General features: G+C 25.3%; 1 protein-coding gene across 1 annotated transcript in view; it reads left to right on the plus strand.

The window, feature by feature from the left end:
• The first annotated feature begins 379 nt into the window (after positions 1-379).
• The window catches only part of LOC132924272 (neurexin 1), a 238808-nt gene continuing 222974 nt past the window's right edge, over positions 380-16213 (plus strand). Inside the window, exon 1 of the mRNA XM_060988475.1 lies at positions 380-941. The gene's annotated coding sequence lies outside the window, so the exon portion shown is untranslated. The remainder of the gene's footprint in view (positions 942-16213) is intronic.

Below are 16213 nucleotides of genomic sequence, written 5' to 3' on the forward strand. Positions count from 1 at the left end.
AAGTTCGTGAGAAACCGTCGGCGGGCGGGCGGGCGACGGGTGGGCGGCAGTGGTGGACGTTGCGTGCACGCGTGGTCACGTGAGCGGGACGGACCGGCGGCGTGGAGGTGATCGTACGTAAACCGCCGTAGTAAAGCCCGTCGTAAGGGTCGCCGCCCGCGCCGTCGCTCTAACGGCGGTATATTATACGCACGCCGCCGCTGTTTTCATAGTGGAAAGTCCGCGCGCGTGTACACCCCCGCCGCGGCCGCCGCCGAGACCGGCCATACCGCGCGCACCCGTCGCGCGATCGGCCGGCGTCGCCGAACCGTCGGCCGCCGTCGTGTGGACAACGCGCGCAGGGCTGGTGGCGTAGGGGTACGAGTACGAACGCGACGACGACCGCGCGCGCCGCGTCACGTCCGCCGCCCATCACGCCAGCAGTCCGTAGTAGTCGTCTGTCCGCTTCCACGTCGTCCGTTCGTTCGGTCGTCCGTCCGCCTGTCCGTGTCTGTCCGCGTCTTCGGCGCGATCACCGTACTCGCACGGCGCCCTGCCGAATCCCCTGAGACTCCGTCCGATTGTCTCGCACAAACGCGATTCGTTTCGGTTCGTCTTGTCGATTTGTTTTTATCCCCAACCGATTTTCACCTCTGTCGAACTCTTTCGTGTCTCCGTATCCCGAGCGTGAAACTTTCGCGTGATCAATTCGCGGGTGCTTCCCCCCACTGTCCCGACATCCGTCGTCGTTCAGCGATTCCTTTTTTTCCGAAAAAAAAAAAATTAATCACCAAGACCCGGTTCACTGTCGTACGCGACACGACACATCCGATAGTGACGATTGAAACGATTTTCGTCGTCCATCTTCGCCGCGCCGGAACATTGGCCGTTGCGGCAGTCAGCGTCGTCTACCGGTGTCGATCTAGTACGATTTACGGCAATCCGGTCATCTCGTGACACACGTGAGTAATAAACCTCTAGTATGATATAGACGTGATCAATATGATAAAATTGTCATTAGTTTTTGTCTTGTCAATGATAAAATATTATTATAAACCGCTTGTTTAACGTACGATACTTACCATGGTCACATATTGAGGTGACCGTTTTAGGAAAAAAAAATTATAAATAACCGTCAGTTCCGTTGATAAAATATACAAACGGTTCCTGTAAATGATTATTTAAAATATTTAGGTACTTAACGTTTTTGTTTTAAATCATTTGCCAGAATCCGCAACGGTTATGTCATGTGCGCGATTTTCCCCGCCATTATTCAAATAAAACGTGTCTTAATCGGCCGTTGACGTTATGATGTCGTACGGTACACTAGCGGCGATAAATCAAAGGCATCGCAATACATAGCTGCGTACTCTAGCTTTCCCCACTTTTTTTTCTTAACCCGCCTTTTCACAAACGATAAACTCCTGCGGGTTTATGGTTTCTCGGAAACACTTATCATAAGTCGTTGTGGGTGCATTTCACCATTACTTACAGACATAATAATATTATTATAATGCAAAACGTTACCTAGAACCACGACGTAATGATACTCTATTATGAATAGTGATAAGACACGATAAATATAATAGTATTATACTATTATTATAATGTTATAATAAAAAAATAATGTCAACCATTGGATGAAAAAATTCGTTACTTATTGACCAGTGGTTTAGGCATTTATTTTATTTTAATACAGTTGTGATTTAATTATATTTTTTAATACCTTACGTTTGATGAATACAATTAATACAAATAAGTTTTGACATAATTGTCATTAGGTTTTGATTTTTTTTTTTGCATTTCTATCATATTTCGTGTATCATGGTCGATGATCTATACTCTATACAAATAATTGCTATAGATTTAGTGATGTACCTATTTCGAATATAGCTTATTGTAAAACAATGAATAGCTCAATAAATTATTGTTTGTCGTCATTGGTTAATGTTTTATTTTATTTAAATAATGTGTATAATTCTATATACTTAGACGTTTATATCTATCTTATATTTTTAATTTTTTTCGTTAAGTATTTCCAATACAAAAGGGTTTCTCTATTTTACTGATTTTAATATTGTATTATAGTTTTTTTAAACAAAGTATAAATGTATCTATAATATAGGCCCTATGGTTTTACTGAATTTAAATTTCCAACAATGTGTATATTATATAGAAGGTTTAATACGGTTAACGAGTTGTGTAGTTACTGCAGGTATGTACATTTTAAAACGCGATACTTCCGAGTATAAAGGATATACAGAAAAGGTGTGAACGAAATAAAATATATAACCGAACATTTTAATTTTTTAATTGTATTGCCACTATTAACCAATTGTCACGAATAAACGTGTTTGTAATATTAATAAGTGAAGAATATTTCTAAAATATACCTAGAAAAGTACAAAAGAAAATACTAAATTAATCATTTTGTGTAAAGTATGCAAAAGTATACGTGCTAGAATTCATCAGAGGAATGTACGTCCTATTTACCAGATTAGACCATATTATTTAATGAATCATTTTAACTTCCCCGAAAATAATTTTAAAATTGGCATAGCAAAATATTGATAATCTGACATTAAAAACTATTTTAATATATTTCCTTTAAAATTATTTTATAGCTAAAATAATTTTTGTTTTTATTATAATTTGTATTATTATTGTACAAATACATCATGCAATTATGGGTTTATTAATATTTTTTAAAAATGTTTTTGTATTTATTTTTGTAAGACAATATTTTTTTTTAAATTTTAAACATTTTAAAAATTCGTTTAGATTACTATGTATCCTGTAAGGCTGTACTGTAAACAAGATGCGTTAGTATATTATAGCACGTCTACATAATCTACAGGTCGGTAGACAGAATAATATTATCTATTGACCAAAATATAAGTTTGATGAAAAAATAAGCTTACCTTAGTTGGAAACAATTATATTGAAAAATAATAGTGTTTTATTAATAATATTAAATAATTATAGGTAATTTTTTATAAAATTTTTCTAAATATTAAAATAATATAGGTATTTAACTATATTTGTTACCTGTTATTTCTTTTTTATATAGTCTTACAGCTATAAAATGATATTGTGATCCAGTATTTATTTTCAGTGAAACACAAATGTCAAACTATTACAATTTATGTATAGAAAACAAATAATGCAATGCCCATATCTCGATTGAAAACACTATCAAATTATAATATATTGGGGTGATATGCATGCAACGTTATCAAAAGATAATACTATTATACTCTGGGTGCTTTTGTCTTTTCACCAATCGAATTTGTATTTTCACCAAATGTGTTATTGTTAGCCATAGTAATCAAATAACGCCTGTACATTAAGTATTCGTAATATATGTATGTAGAATATTAAGATAAAACTATAGTGTATACTATGAAAAATTTAAATTTTAAATTGGTATGCATATACATAAAAAGTACATTTATGTAATTTTAATTTTTTTTAATTGTGTTTTACACAACTATTGTAGAATCTTCATTAAATTGTCAAGGTTTTTGGCAAAGCATAGAAATTTTTATCAACATTTGTAAAAATAAAACTAAAAAAATACAAAAACATATAAATAGATTAAACATATTCTTCATATTTTGAAAATAATTTAAAATAATTTTGTGTATTAATGGCATTTTTCAAGTTAGTACAATTATTATTTTTGAAATTAAATAAAAATATTGTTTGAAAAGAAATAAAAATACTCGTACTTATTTTACGATTGAATATCCAATAGTGTTGTTATTATAAGAATTTCAATTATTTAAAAAATAATGTATTCCTTTTTATGCTTAACTTTTTTCATTGTTATTTCCAGGTTAGAAATAAAAATTTAAAGGTATCTCGTATTATATTTTGAATTTACAGATATTAAAATAAAACATTATTTAATTTTGTAATTATAAAATAACTCATATTTTCGTGATTTTTACGAAGTTGTAAGATTTTTAACTTTAAGTACGTATAAAAACAAAATTATTAACTTGCTTAAAATGTTTAAGCATTCTATTCGAAACATTTAATCAATACTAAAAAATAAATTTAAAAATTTGAAAAATTAAAATTATTAAAAACAGCACAGCAAGATTCAACATTTTTTGAAACATAAAGAAGGCCTAGAAAATGTGAAATATTTAAATAAATAACTAAATAAATATTTAGTGAACGATTCAATAGTCTCTATAGATGTTCATTTTTATATTAAAATAAATAAATAATAAAAAAAATGTATGGATTAAAAGATTTTGTCAAAAACTTTCGTAACGAATCACGTTTTTTTTCCAATTATTTTTTAAAATTATTGGTCAGTATGAAACAGTATTTTTTTTTATAAATACTTAATAATAACAAGAATTTTAAATTTTTTTTGGAGAATATGTACTAAATAATATTGCATGTAACTACTATAATACATCCTATCTTTACGAGCCGCATGCCCCAGACACTTAATCTTTGGAAAATTTGGTTTAACTAACTTCACAAACACTCTAAACCCTTATGTGTGAAATCTGATGAGGTTCTAATCCCACGTGGTCCGACCGTGGTAAGCGTTGTCAACGGTACTCACGGCTATTGAGTAGCCAAGTTTATTCCGTCGCCGTTGGTAATTCTGTGAAATGTTCGTAACGGCCGTTTTCTCAGTGTCTGCTTCCACTGGCACACTAGGTCTGACCGTTTTCGTCACTTTTTCTTTTTTCCTTTTATCACATTTACGAGTGCCCATGTATATTGTATATAATTGTACAGTGTAACGTGCAATGCGATTTTCGATACGAGTCTCGATCTATAACTGTTTATAATTGTTTGAGGTGTTTGGGCTTTGATCACTTCAGGATCGGCGAATTGTACTCATATTTCTCTAAATTTACGTCATTTCATACGATTGATTGTACAAAGTTGTTTATATTACATTATTATTTATACTATATATATATATATATAGTATATGTATATTATATTTAATTTACATTATATAATATGAGTGGGATTCAGGAAATCCGTGTATAATTGCCAAACGTAAGTTAGTTAAATATTATACTATATAATTTATAATCAAAATACTTAATATACTGGTAGGCGATTTCAACATTTTTTGTATTCTAACGATCATAAAAATGTAAAAGTATAATTTTTATAATGTGCATAACCTCAAGGCCATAGCCAATTTTTTTTTTGGTGAGGGGAGGGGGTTAGAAAATAAATATGTAAATATTAATATGTATTATACGAGTCTTAAATATAATAGGCATTTAAACCCATTCAATCTTATTTCAAGAAAAAATTTCAGGGGGATGGGTCTAAACCCTTACACCCCCCCCCCCCTAACATGCCTTTGCATAACCATCATTGCTTATTGTTATTAATATGCGTGCTTCAATTTCTGGTAAAATTACCAAAATGATACACTCAATTACTATCTTTTCCCCATTATTTAGTAAATAAATATACAAATTAATAAAATCTATAAGATAATAATCTATTTTTTAAATTATTAAAACTTGTTAAAATTAATTCTTAATTGTTAAAAATATAATTTGTGACAAAATTCAAATTGTTAAAACCATAAATACAGAAAACATTTACAATATTTAATAGTAATTAATTATTAGACATATTAGACTATCCCCATTTTATTTAATACAGGTGAGAATGTTTCTAAAGCTAATACCTGAAATTAATATTTTAAATGTTTATTAATGTCCCATTATCATCTATGGATACATTGGTTTTTTTTTAATATATTTTTAAAAATGAGTAATTAGCTTATTATAGAAATGTAACCAAAAAATATTGAATATTCTGCACTTATTTTTCATAGCAAAACAAAAAGTTAGTTGTTTTAAGTCATTATAGATTTAAAAGCAATTTCAAATCTTAATATTTAGAAAATGTTATTAAATGGTTACTGTAGGGTTACTAAGGGTCACTGAAATGGATATGTTAAATTTTAATTCAATGATAGGTATATTATTGTTTATGAAAAACCATTTTGAGTAAAGATGGAATGTCAACCTTTATTATTAAGTATATTTCATGATATTATGTCTATTTAATATTATAGCTATTAAAATAAGTTATTTTACTATTAGTATAATCACTAATCAGTAAGATTTTTTTTTTTGAAAATATTGTATCATTTATTCTCTTTTATGTCTTTAATCGTTTGATTAGTTTTCTGTATGCCTCCATGCATCCCTATTATTACTCAGTTCCTTTAACTTCTTGTAGAATAGCTTTTATCATATTATTATTATTAACTTTTAAATTTAATTTATAGTTAACCGTAAAACAGAGTAAATAGTTTTGTAGTTTAAATAAATATCTTAAAACTAATCTACGTACTACGTGTTTTGAAAATGTCATTACATATAATATAGAAAAATTAATAATATTATACGTAATTGTTTCGTTCATATTTGAAAAATAAAAAATATCCATAACAAAACATGTTTATATGTTTTTTTTAGTTTAAGAATGAACTAAGTACATTATGATCTATTAGTACATATTACTAACTTTGTATTGTTAATAAACCTTATCCATAAAATTACACATTTCATAATTTTTCTAATTTTTGTAATCTTGACAAAATGTATCAAAATTTGAATTTTAAATGCTTATAAAAATAAATCAACTGTTTATTTAAAATACTTTACACGTCTATAAAAACACTTATTTAGGATCTTGTGTATTACATTTTTAAGGTGACTCACTTAAACTTTTTTTATCGACATCAATAGAAATAAAACTAAAATAATTGAAAAATTTTGACATTTGATCATGTATAGAAAATTATTATATAATTCAATTTATTAATAGAAACCCCTTCCAAAAGTATAAAATCAAAGTTTTTTACTGCCTTGAAAAGTGATGTAGATATAGATAAACAAAATATACATATTATGATCAAATCAATATCTATCAATTGTTTCTCCACTCAGAATCCAAAACTATTTAGAATAAATCCCATTTTAGTTCTGGTATAATTCACTAGGAGTGAGTAATATACTATACATATATTGTCTTGGATTTCGTTTTGATTGAATGAATACATATTAATGATATTGCAATAGTAATACGCTTACTTTACTATTAAGTTTTGTTATTTTAGGTTTGATATAGTATTAAAGTTCTAATAAAGTATTTTTTGTGCTATACTTTTTTAAATTATTAAATTTAATTAATAGTTTTATTTTTTATTAGGACTTCAATATTTTATTCTATATTAGCATACTCAAAACTAATTAGGTAAATAAACAATTAATTTTATAAATTTACTCTTGGTCGTAATCAAAATATAATATACAGTAGATTCTCCTTATGTCGAATCTAAAGGGGAACAGGAAAAAGTTCGAGATATCGAGTTTTAATAAAATTATTAAAAATTTGAAAAAATATTGATAAATTATTTGAATGCTTAAAATGCATATTTTGAATACTTAAAGTACTAATACTAAATAGGTACATATCGATAAATTATAATAAAATTAATATTTTTAAAAAAAATTTATCATTAAAGTTTATTTAATATTACTTTTGTTTTTATAAGAATATAAAAATTACCTAATTGTACGAATATTTAATTTATGCTTATTTTTCATTTCTCCATAATTTATATGAATGTGACTACAAATACTGACAACAAACGCGTGAAATTACAACCACTACTGAACGTACTGCTGAATTTCTTTTTCTTTTATTTTATTGATCTCAAATTAACATCAGTAGCGGACTTAATTTTTTGTCCTTACTGTAATAAAAATATTAGTTGTGTATAACGAAAAACGATTAATTTTATTTCAAGTTATTGAGAGAAAAACGGTATTAAGTATAATGGTAGTTTCAAGGGGATTTAAATGTAGTTCGAGATAATGAAAAATTCGAGATAGCGACGTTCGACATAATAAGATTAAGATAATAAGAATCTACTGTATATGCAAAAAAACATAAAAGTAACATTTTTAATTTTAAAAATACTTCATTAAACTTTAGTTTTGTTTTAAAAATAATAGTACAGCAGATTGAAAAAAAAATATTTCAAATATTTATCATCATTAGTATAATTATACTAAGCATTAACATTATTTATTATAAATTTCAAGATTTCTATGAATTGTAAATTTTAGAGAAAATGGTTTTATGGATAGTTCAAAAGTATCAACTGTAGGTATAGGCAATTAATTTGATAAGAAGAAAATGTGTATTGCACATTCGTATTGAAAAAATCGAATAACTTTAAATTAATGTTATTTATAAAAAATAATTACTAAGGGTGATTTAAATTTAATTAAGATAACAGATTATTAATTGTTATTTGGACAAATATCAATATTGTTACAATCTAGTAATATAATATAAGAATTTATATTATTTTAATGGCAAATATACTAAAATATAGTAGAATTCCTAGAATAAATCGTCTATTAAACCAAAAAATACTTTTATTGTTTAAAACCATAACTGGAATAATTATAATTGTTTATGATTTTTCTAATGTTTTCAATACTTATATTAAAATTAAATTTTATATTAATACATATTATAATAAGCGAAATTCTTTCACAGTTTTAATGAATCTTTAATACGTGAGAGTAGTTTATCTTGGATTTCATATAACAATACTTAGTTTGAATATTGTTCAACAAACTTAATTAATGTGATGTATTATTTCAGTAAAAGTATTAGTTATTTATACATATCCCATGGGCATGTATCAAATCATCATTAATAATGAGTTTCTAAAAAAAATATAAACAAATATGTTAATGTTTATATATATATTTATTTATGATTTATATAATATATAAACATTTATTTTAATTATTGATATCATCATTATTTAAAATTCACATTGATGTATTGAGGTTGGAAATGACAGAATGATAAATTTATTTTTTTAAACTTATATGGAAAATAATGAAAATATTATTTTCATTTAACTTGATTTTAATGGTAAATTAGATACTTAAATTTAGGATGGATTATTATACTATACTATTAGGTAGTTTAGAATTAGGTAACTAAATATTAATTTTTGATCTAAAATTACGATCTTAAATATCATTTTAAAATTAAATGTTCATTTCTAATTTTTAAATATTTGACATAAAAAATAATAAGTTGATAAAAAAAAAAAAAAACATATTTTTTATAGTTAGGCTCAATAATAATAATTCTTATAGTATTTTATTATTTAGTGACTAGTGATTAGTGCATCAGCTAATTGCAGCCAATATAAATTGTACAAGTAAGATCTATAAAAATCTCAAGCATGGACTATCTCAGGAAAAAAAACACTCAAACATGCACTAAAATATTTTATTTATAGAAAATTGTCTTATTTTATTTTATAAGTAAGTAAATTATCATCAAACGTAAAACAATCAATTAACTCTTTTTTGATTATGTGTTTATTTTTATGCCTACTGTTGCGTACGGATTTGGACAATATAAACAAAAACATACGTATGCTACGTGACTTACAATACATAATGTATCTTTAAAAATCGTAAAAACTATGAAAACTCTAAAGATAATACTAATTATAAAATTAATTAGTCTACTATATAGTATTTTTTATAAATTTGTGAGTTACTGTGGTATAGAATGATAAAAGAAACTTAAAAATATAACCAAATAACGATTGGAGTGGATATTAGGTATTACTGTATTACCTATACCAATAATCAATATATTATATATACTTATATAAAACTATACATTTATATAATTTTACTTTTAGTTCTAAATAGGTATTGAAAATATTATCATTTATTGCTTTCTTCATCATTATTTCTTTGATTATTGCTAAAAATGGGTTCATCTGAGTATTTATTTCTATGATAAAATATAATTTTGAACGTGATTTTCCACTATCCATATTAACGTGATTAATTTATCATTATTATACAATTAATTATAATTTATAACCATTATCATACCTGTATACCTCAGTCCTGCTATCGAGTCAATAATTTCCACTTCGTATAGCTAGTCCAATTTCATAACATACATATTTTGACTATAGCAGCGGTAAATGTGAAATTAATTCTACATAAATGTCTTGAATCTACTGGAAATATCAGTGGTGTAGTAAATATAAAACTGGAATATCAATGACCATAAATACTTAACTCAGAAAAACTAAAAATTATTTTTGGTTATGTAATATATTATATTTTACATCACACACAGGCCATATGGTCAATTCTAGGCTAGGACTGAACTTTTAAAATATATTTCATATTTGTATACTTTCTTAAAATCGTTTAATTAAATAAAAATATTTTAACTAAAAAAAAAATTTTATATTTTATAATTACTATGCTTAATATATTCATAAATAAATGTATTTATTATAATATTACTATCATTATATATAATTACATAGGTATATGAGGTATGTTATCTACAACTTGTTATCATCCAGTAATTGTATGTTTTTTGTCACTATTCGATATCTTCATGTAAATATATTATTTAAAAGTCACGATTGTCTTTAAATTTTATTTTGGATTGGATGAATGTATCCAACAATATAATTATAATAACGTATGAATATAACGATAAAAACACATATATTTATAGTTTGAACAATTTTAACGGGACACATATTTTTATGATACATAAATGAAATATTTATTAAAAGAAAATACTAGTTGTATTTTTTGTATTACTAAAAGACTGAAAATAATATTGCTTTATTCTAGAAAGATTTTTAGTTTATCAAAAGAAAAAAAGAAAACTGTGTCATCACCTTGAAAAATATGTTATTCTAACTAAACAACTCTGGTTTTTAATAGTTTATTATTTATCTTTTGTCATGAGTTGATAAAAAATAACCCATTTTCGGTTCTCAATACAGACTTTCAATAAGTTGAAAAATAATATTTTTAGTGGTTATAATATTTAATGTTAAAATAATGGTGTGACTCAAAAATTAATCAGGCATTTTTTCGATATCATGAATTTTATTATCAAAATGTAGTTTATCACTGTTGGAAAGGAAATAAAATTATACTAGCAATATTATATCTAGAATTATATTTATCAAAATGGTTTTATTAATATCTTGACAAAAAATTCCAATTAATAGATCCATTCCCCAAGGAAAAGGCTTTAAGAGAAAATACTAAAGAGTTTGCAATTAAATTGGGTACCAAAATATTTTTAAGGCAGCAATGGATGTCTAATAAATTAAAAAAGCAGAACTACTGTTGTTTTAAAGCAAATTCATGTTAAGTGGTGTTGTATAATCAATAATATAAAAAAATGTTTTATATGAATTAATAATTTACTAAAGCCTATCAAAATTATTCATCAGGTGTTATTTTTAATATGGACAAAACAGGCTTAATTTTTAAACATTTACTTAATATTTGTATTAACTATAATTTATTTATATTTTACTATAAACTTTAAGTTACTGTGGTCGAATATATTTTATTTATTAACTTTCAGATTATCGTACATTTATTTTACTTTGGAATGACTGGAATATATATATCTGTAGAATGATTCTATTTATATAGTTAAAGTATGATGATTTTTAGTATTTGTTGTATTTAAATAAACAAAAATATCATAAAATAACTTAAATATAATTAAGATTCTGAACGGAGTGATGAATGTATTGATTTTTAATTGTGTGTCTGTCATTACGTTTTGGGCAATAATGCTTTGATTTTTGACTTCAGCCCCTCTTTGAAAAGGAAATTGAATTTACTTGGTACTTTGGGATGTCAAAAGTAAAAAATTTCCAGTAGTTTTCAAAAGCGTCAGAAAACCCCGGAAAAAATAACGGAAAAACAGGAATTTTAACGCATAATCACTTTTTGACAAAATTTAATGATTTTTTGATTTTGCTGTAACTCAAAAACGAATCATTATAAATACTTGAAATTTTCACCAAATATTTATACTAGCGTTATATATTTACGATGAAATTTTCAAAATATTTAGAATTTTTTTAAACTATTTATAAACCATTGAAATTTTTGATTTTTCTAAATTTTTTTTTCTTGAAATTCCGATAAAAAAAATTGGCTTTCCAAAAAATCTTTAAAATTTAATACAATGTTTATTATTATAAGTTATTCTTATTGTAGTAAAAAAAATTAAAAAATCGCTATTCACAATTTTTTTTTATAAGAATTAAAATTTCAAATGTGTACAAAATATGTCAAAATCGCGAAAATTTGCAAGGAATTTTGAAGTTTAAAATTCATAAAATCTTTGTAATTTATATCTAAGGCTAAAAAATCCAACACAAGGTTCCTGTGTTCAACTTTTTCTTCAAATAAGTTAAAAAAAAAACTCCAGCGTCAATAGAGAAAAAATGTATGAGCGTATGAAATTTATTTGTTTTTCGAAATTTAATAAAATAATGATATATTACAATTTAAATATAGGTAATAATATAATGCATCCTACTAATTATACTAGACTGACAAATCACCTCCGTTCAGAATCGTTTATCGTATATAATGATATCTGTCATTGCATTTAAATTTAACACATCCATTATAGTGACCTACTCTCCATCTATACTACACAGTAGAGCGATATCCACTTGCCCATCTTTTTATTATTATTATTATTATTATTATAACTATGTATAAATCTATTTTATTTTATATGCATATATTTTGAATATGTTTGAAGTGAGGTTTCGATGATATACAACATTTTTCATTTTATTGAATACTAGTTTAATCAGGAATTATATTTATTTAATTGAGAATTTCTTAAAAAATGATTATAATAATGGAGTAGGTAACATATTATATGTCTATAACAAGTATAACATGTTATCGAATCTTTCTTACCCTGTTAGATTTTTTCCAGATTGTTTCTTTCTTTGATTAGCAATGACGACGAATACGTTTTTTTTTTAAAGTTTTGTCATGAAAGTAATGACATATACATACGTTTTACCATCAGTGTTTTTTTATTTTCTATAGTTTTAACTAATAAACTAACATATTTAATATAGAACTATGTAAGAGATATTTAAAAACGTTATCATTAAAAATATTTTATTAAAAAAAGACGACAAATCTATACGTCATTAATCTGAAACTTTTAATTTTTTTTTTCGATTTCCCATTCCTAATAAGCTCTTTAGGTATTTTAAGTTTACATCTTGAAGAGTTTTTTTATTATAATATTAAATTCCAAATTTAATCTAAACTGTATTTTATTTGATAATAAATAATAATTAAAAATAATTAATTAATAATAATTGAATATTAGAGTAATATGAAATGTTTCAATTATTCTATTTTATAAATTGTAATATTATACTCTAAAAAAAGTTTAAGTAAATTATCCTTGTTTTATTTCTATAAATTATTAATTGTACGTACTTAAAATGAAATGTTAATACATTATTAATAAATATTTTTGTATTGCTATATATTTTCCAAACGTAAAAAATATGTAATTCTGTTCAGATGACAATGCTAAGGACACTTTTTTTTAAAAAATGTTTGAGTATTTTGCTCATTGCTTCTCAAATATACCAATAGGTATAACATATAATTGGAAAATATGTAAATAACTATTTAAATGGCTTTGTCCGTGTATATTGTTAAAATAAATAATAGGAGATATTTAGCGTACTTATAAATTAAAACTAATTTATTTAAGTATTTTTTTTGATAATATATTGATAGAATAATAATAGTTAAAAAATAACATTAAAACAAGTATACAAAGATTTTTATTTATTAAAGAATATTTAATTTACAATCTATGTTATAAAACACAATAATAAATATGATAAAAATGTGCAACAATGATATACTTGAGTAGTCCAGTGATAAAACACAACGTTAATTTTTTTCTTTTAATTATTTATAAATACTTAGTTGATTCAATAAATTTCGATACCATTTTCTCATAAGAAAATGTGTGGGATTTCCAGGAATTGAGTTGAATCTAAGATCAGTAGCTAGATAGTTAGATTGAGTATAATAATAATTTAGAGTGAAATTTTTATTAGGATTTGTGGCTAATTGATTATTTTGGTGTGTGTAAGAAGTTACGTACCATGGTGCAGAAAAGATAATGCAGATAGTAATGGTTGAAAGGTTTGAAGGGAACGTATTTGGAATTTATTTTCACAGTTCCAGATTTAAATTGCATAGGCCCAAATAAGTCTTAATAGTAATTTGTAGATTGTAATTTTTGTGTGAAAAGCTAGTTTTGATTTCAGAATAATTTTGTGAATTAAATTAAGTCAACTATTGAGAATTTTCCTTTTAGATTTGATGTGAGGATCCTGAGTCAATCTTTTATCAAGTATGACACCGATATATTTAACTTTTAAGGAAGTATACAAAGATAAAACATTTTTTGTAATAATCTTGATTTTCTATAGAATTAAAAAATAAAAAATAAAAGAATATTGTTTTAAATTGGAATAAAAGTTATTTTGCGTACAGTTATATTTATAATGTGAGAAATACTATGTACTTATGAACAAAGAAAGTTCTACTAAAGTACTAACTAAAAAATATACTATTATAAATTTATATTCGAATCAAGTTTAAAAGAGGATCTTATTCCAAACCTTTTAAATATATAACAAAATATTCAAATACTTAAAGATAAGACTTCAATACACGAAAACTCAGAAATATGCTAAAATATGTAAAACAAAATTTATATACTTTTAGTTATTTTATTATAAACAAAAGTCCATTTGAATTCAATATAATATTGAGATTACTATGAAAAGAAAATATGCAAAATAGTTAAATTCTGTATCTTAACTTTTAAATAATTTAACATATTTTATTATTAGATATATTATGAAGGTATTTAAAAAGTTCAATAAAGTTTTAGATTCTGAGCGAAGTAAAGAATATACTGATTTTACAATGCTGTGTGAGTTTTTTCCTTGTTTGTTTGAAAAACAAACAAAAAAATAAAGAAAAACGAGAATTTTTACGTTAAACCAGTTTTTGACTAAATATGATTAAATCTTTTAACTTAATTTGTAAAAATCTCAAAAATGTATAAACTAAAAGTATTTTTTAATGAACAATTTATAATATCTTAAATTTGTATAGCTACAGTTTGGAAATTTAATAAAATATTCCTTATACATAGTAGTTCATACAAGCATTAAGAAATCTAAATAATATATTTAGCATTATAGTGTATAGTTATTTGAAGTTCAAAATTCAGATTGGACGAAATTAAATATTTTAACGATATAGGTAATGATTTTAATTGTTTTTTTTTCATTTGAAAAATTATTCATAATGGAGATTTAGAACTTTTATGAATTTTACTATACGCAATGACATTTAAAAAATATGGAGATTCATTTTAAGATATAACCTATCTATTTCACGATACATGAAATTTATTCATACAGTTTATTGTAAATTAGTATTGTATTAAAATTTAATAACAATAATTTAATATGGTACAAATTATATTTATGATTATTATAATAATATAATAAATGAAATATTTTTCAAAAAACTAAATCATCCTACTGTAATACTAATATAAATTACTCGAATAGCGATATCAATAAAAATATTATGAAATATACTTAGTAGTTAGTGATGTAGACTTGACAGAATTGTATTTCGTATACAGCTATATATCATTGAATTTAAATTTAACTCATCCATTACAGTGACTCACTCAGTTATTCGACACCTATTGTATAGCAGGGTGGTACCCATTTGCCTATATTTTTTAAATTTAATTTTATTGACGTGAAACAATATTTTATTGGCATAGGTGAGTTCATAAAATACTAATAGTAATGTTTATTTTATTGGAATAAGGAAATGGAAATGTTTTACAATATCATAGATCACTATTATTTTATGATTTGTTTTAAACAAAATAGCTATAAATTTAAATAAAAAAATACTCGCGCAGTGCATAATTTTAATAATAACTAATAAACTATGCCGTAAATCATGTGCATAATGTTTTTGGTTTACAGATAGTAGTACGATATATTATTTAGCCTTGTTCAATCGGTAAACATATATTTTAATGGATTGACATATAAACCATTTAAAATACAGATAAATGAACGTATGGTAGGTTGACGCGGGTTGGTATTGTGCGTATTAGCTCAACACCGAGGGCAACGTCTCTGATCACCCACATTATGCGCCTTCGATAGATTGACGAGTGCCACGGGCCAGGACGTCGAACCGGCATGCTTTGCATCACT

This window comes from Rhopalosiphum padi, chromosome 3 (assembly GCF_020882245.1).
Source record: "Rhopalosiphum padi isolate XX-2018 chromosome 3, ASM2088224v1, whole genome shotgun sequence".
In the NCBI taxonomy this organism is placed as follows: Eukaryota; Metazoa; Arthropoda; class Insecta; order Hemiptera; family Aphididae; genus Rhopalosiphum; species Rhopalosiphum padi.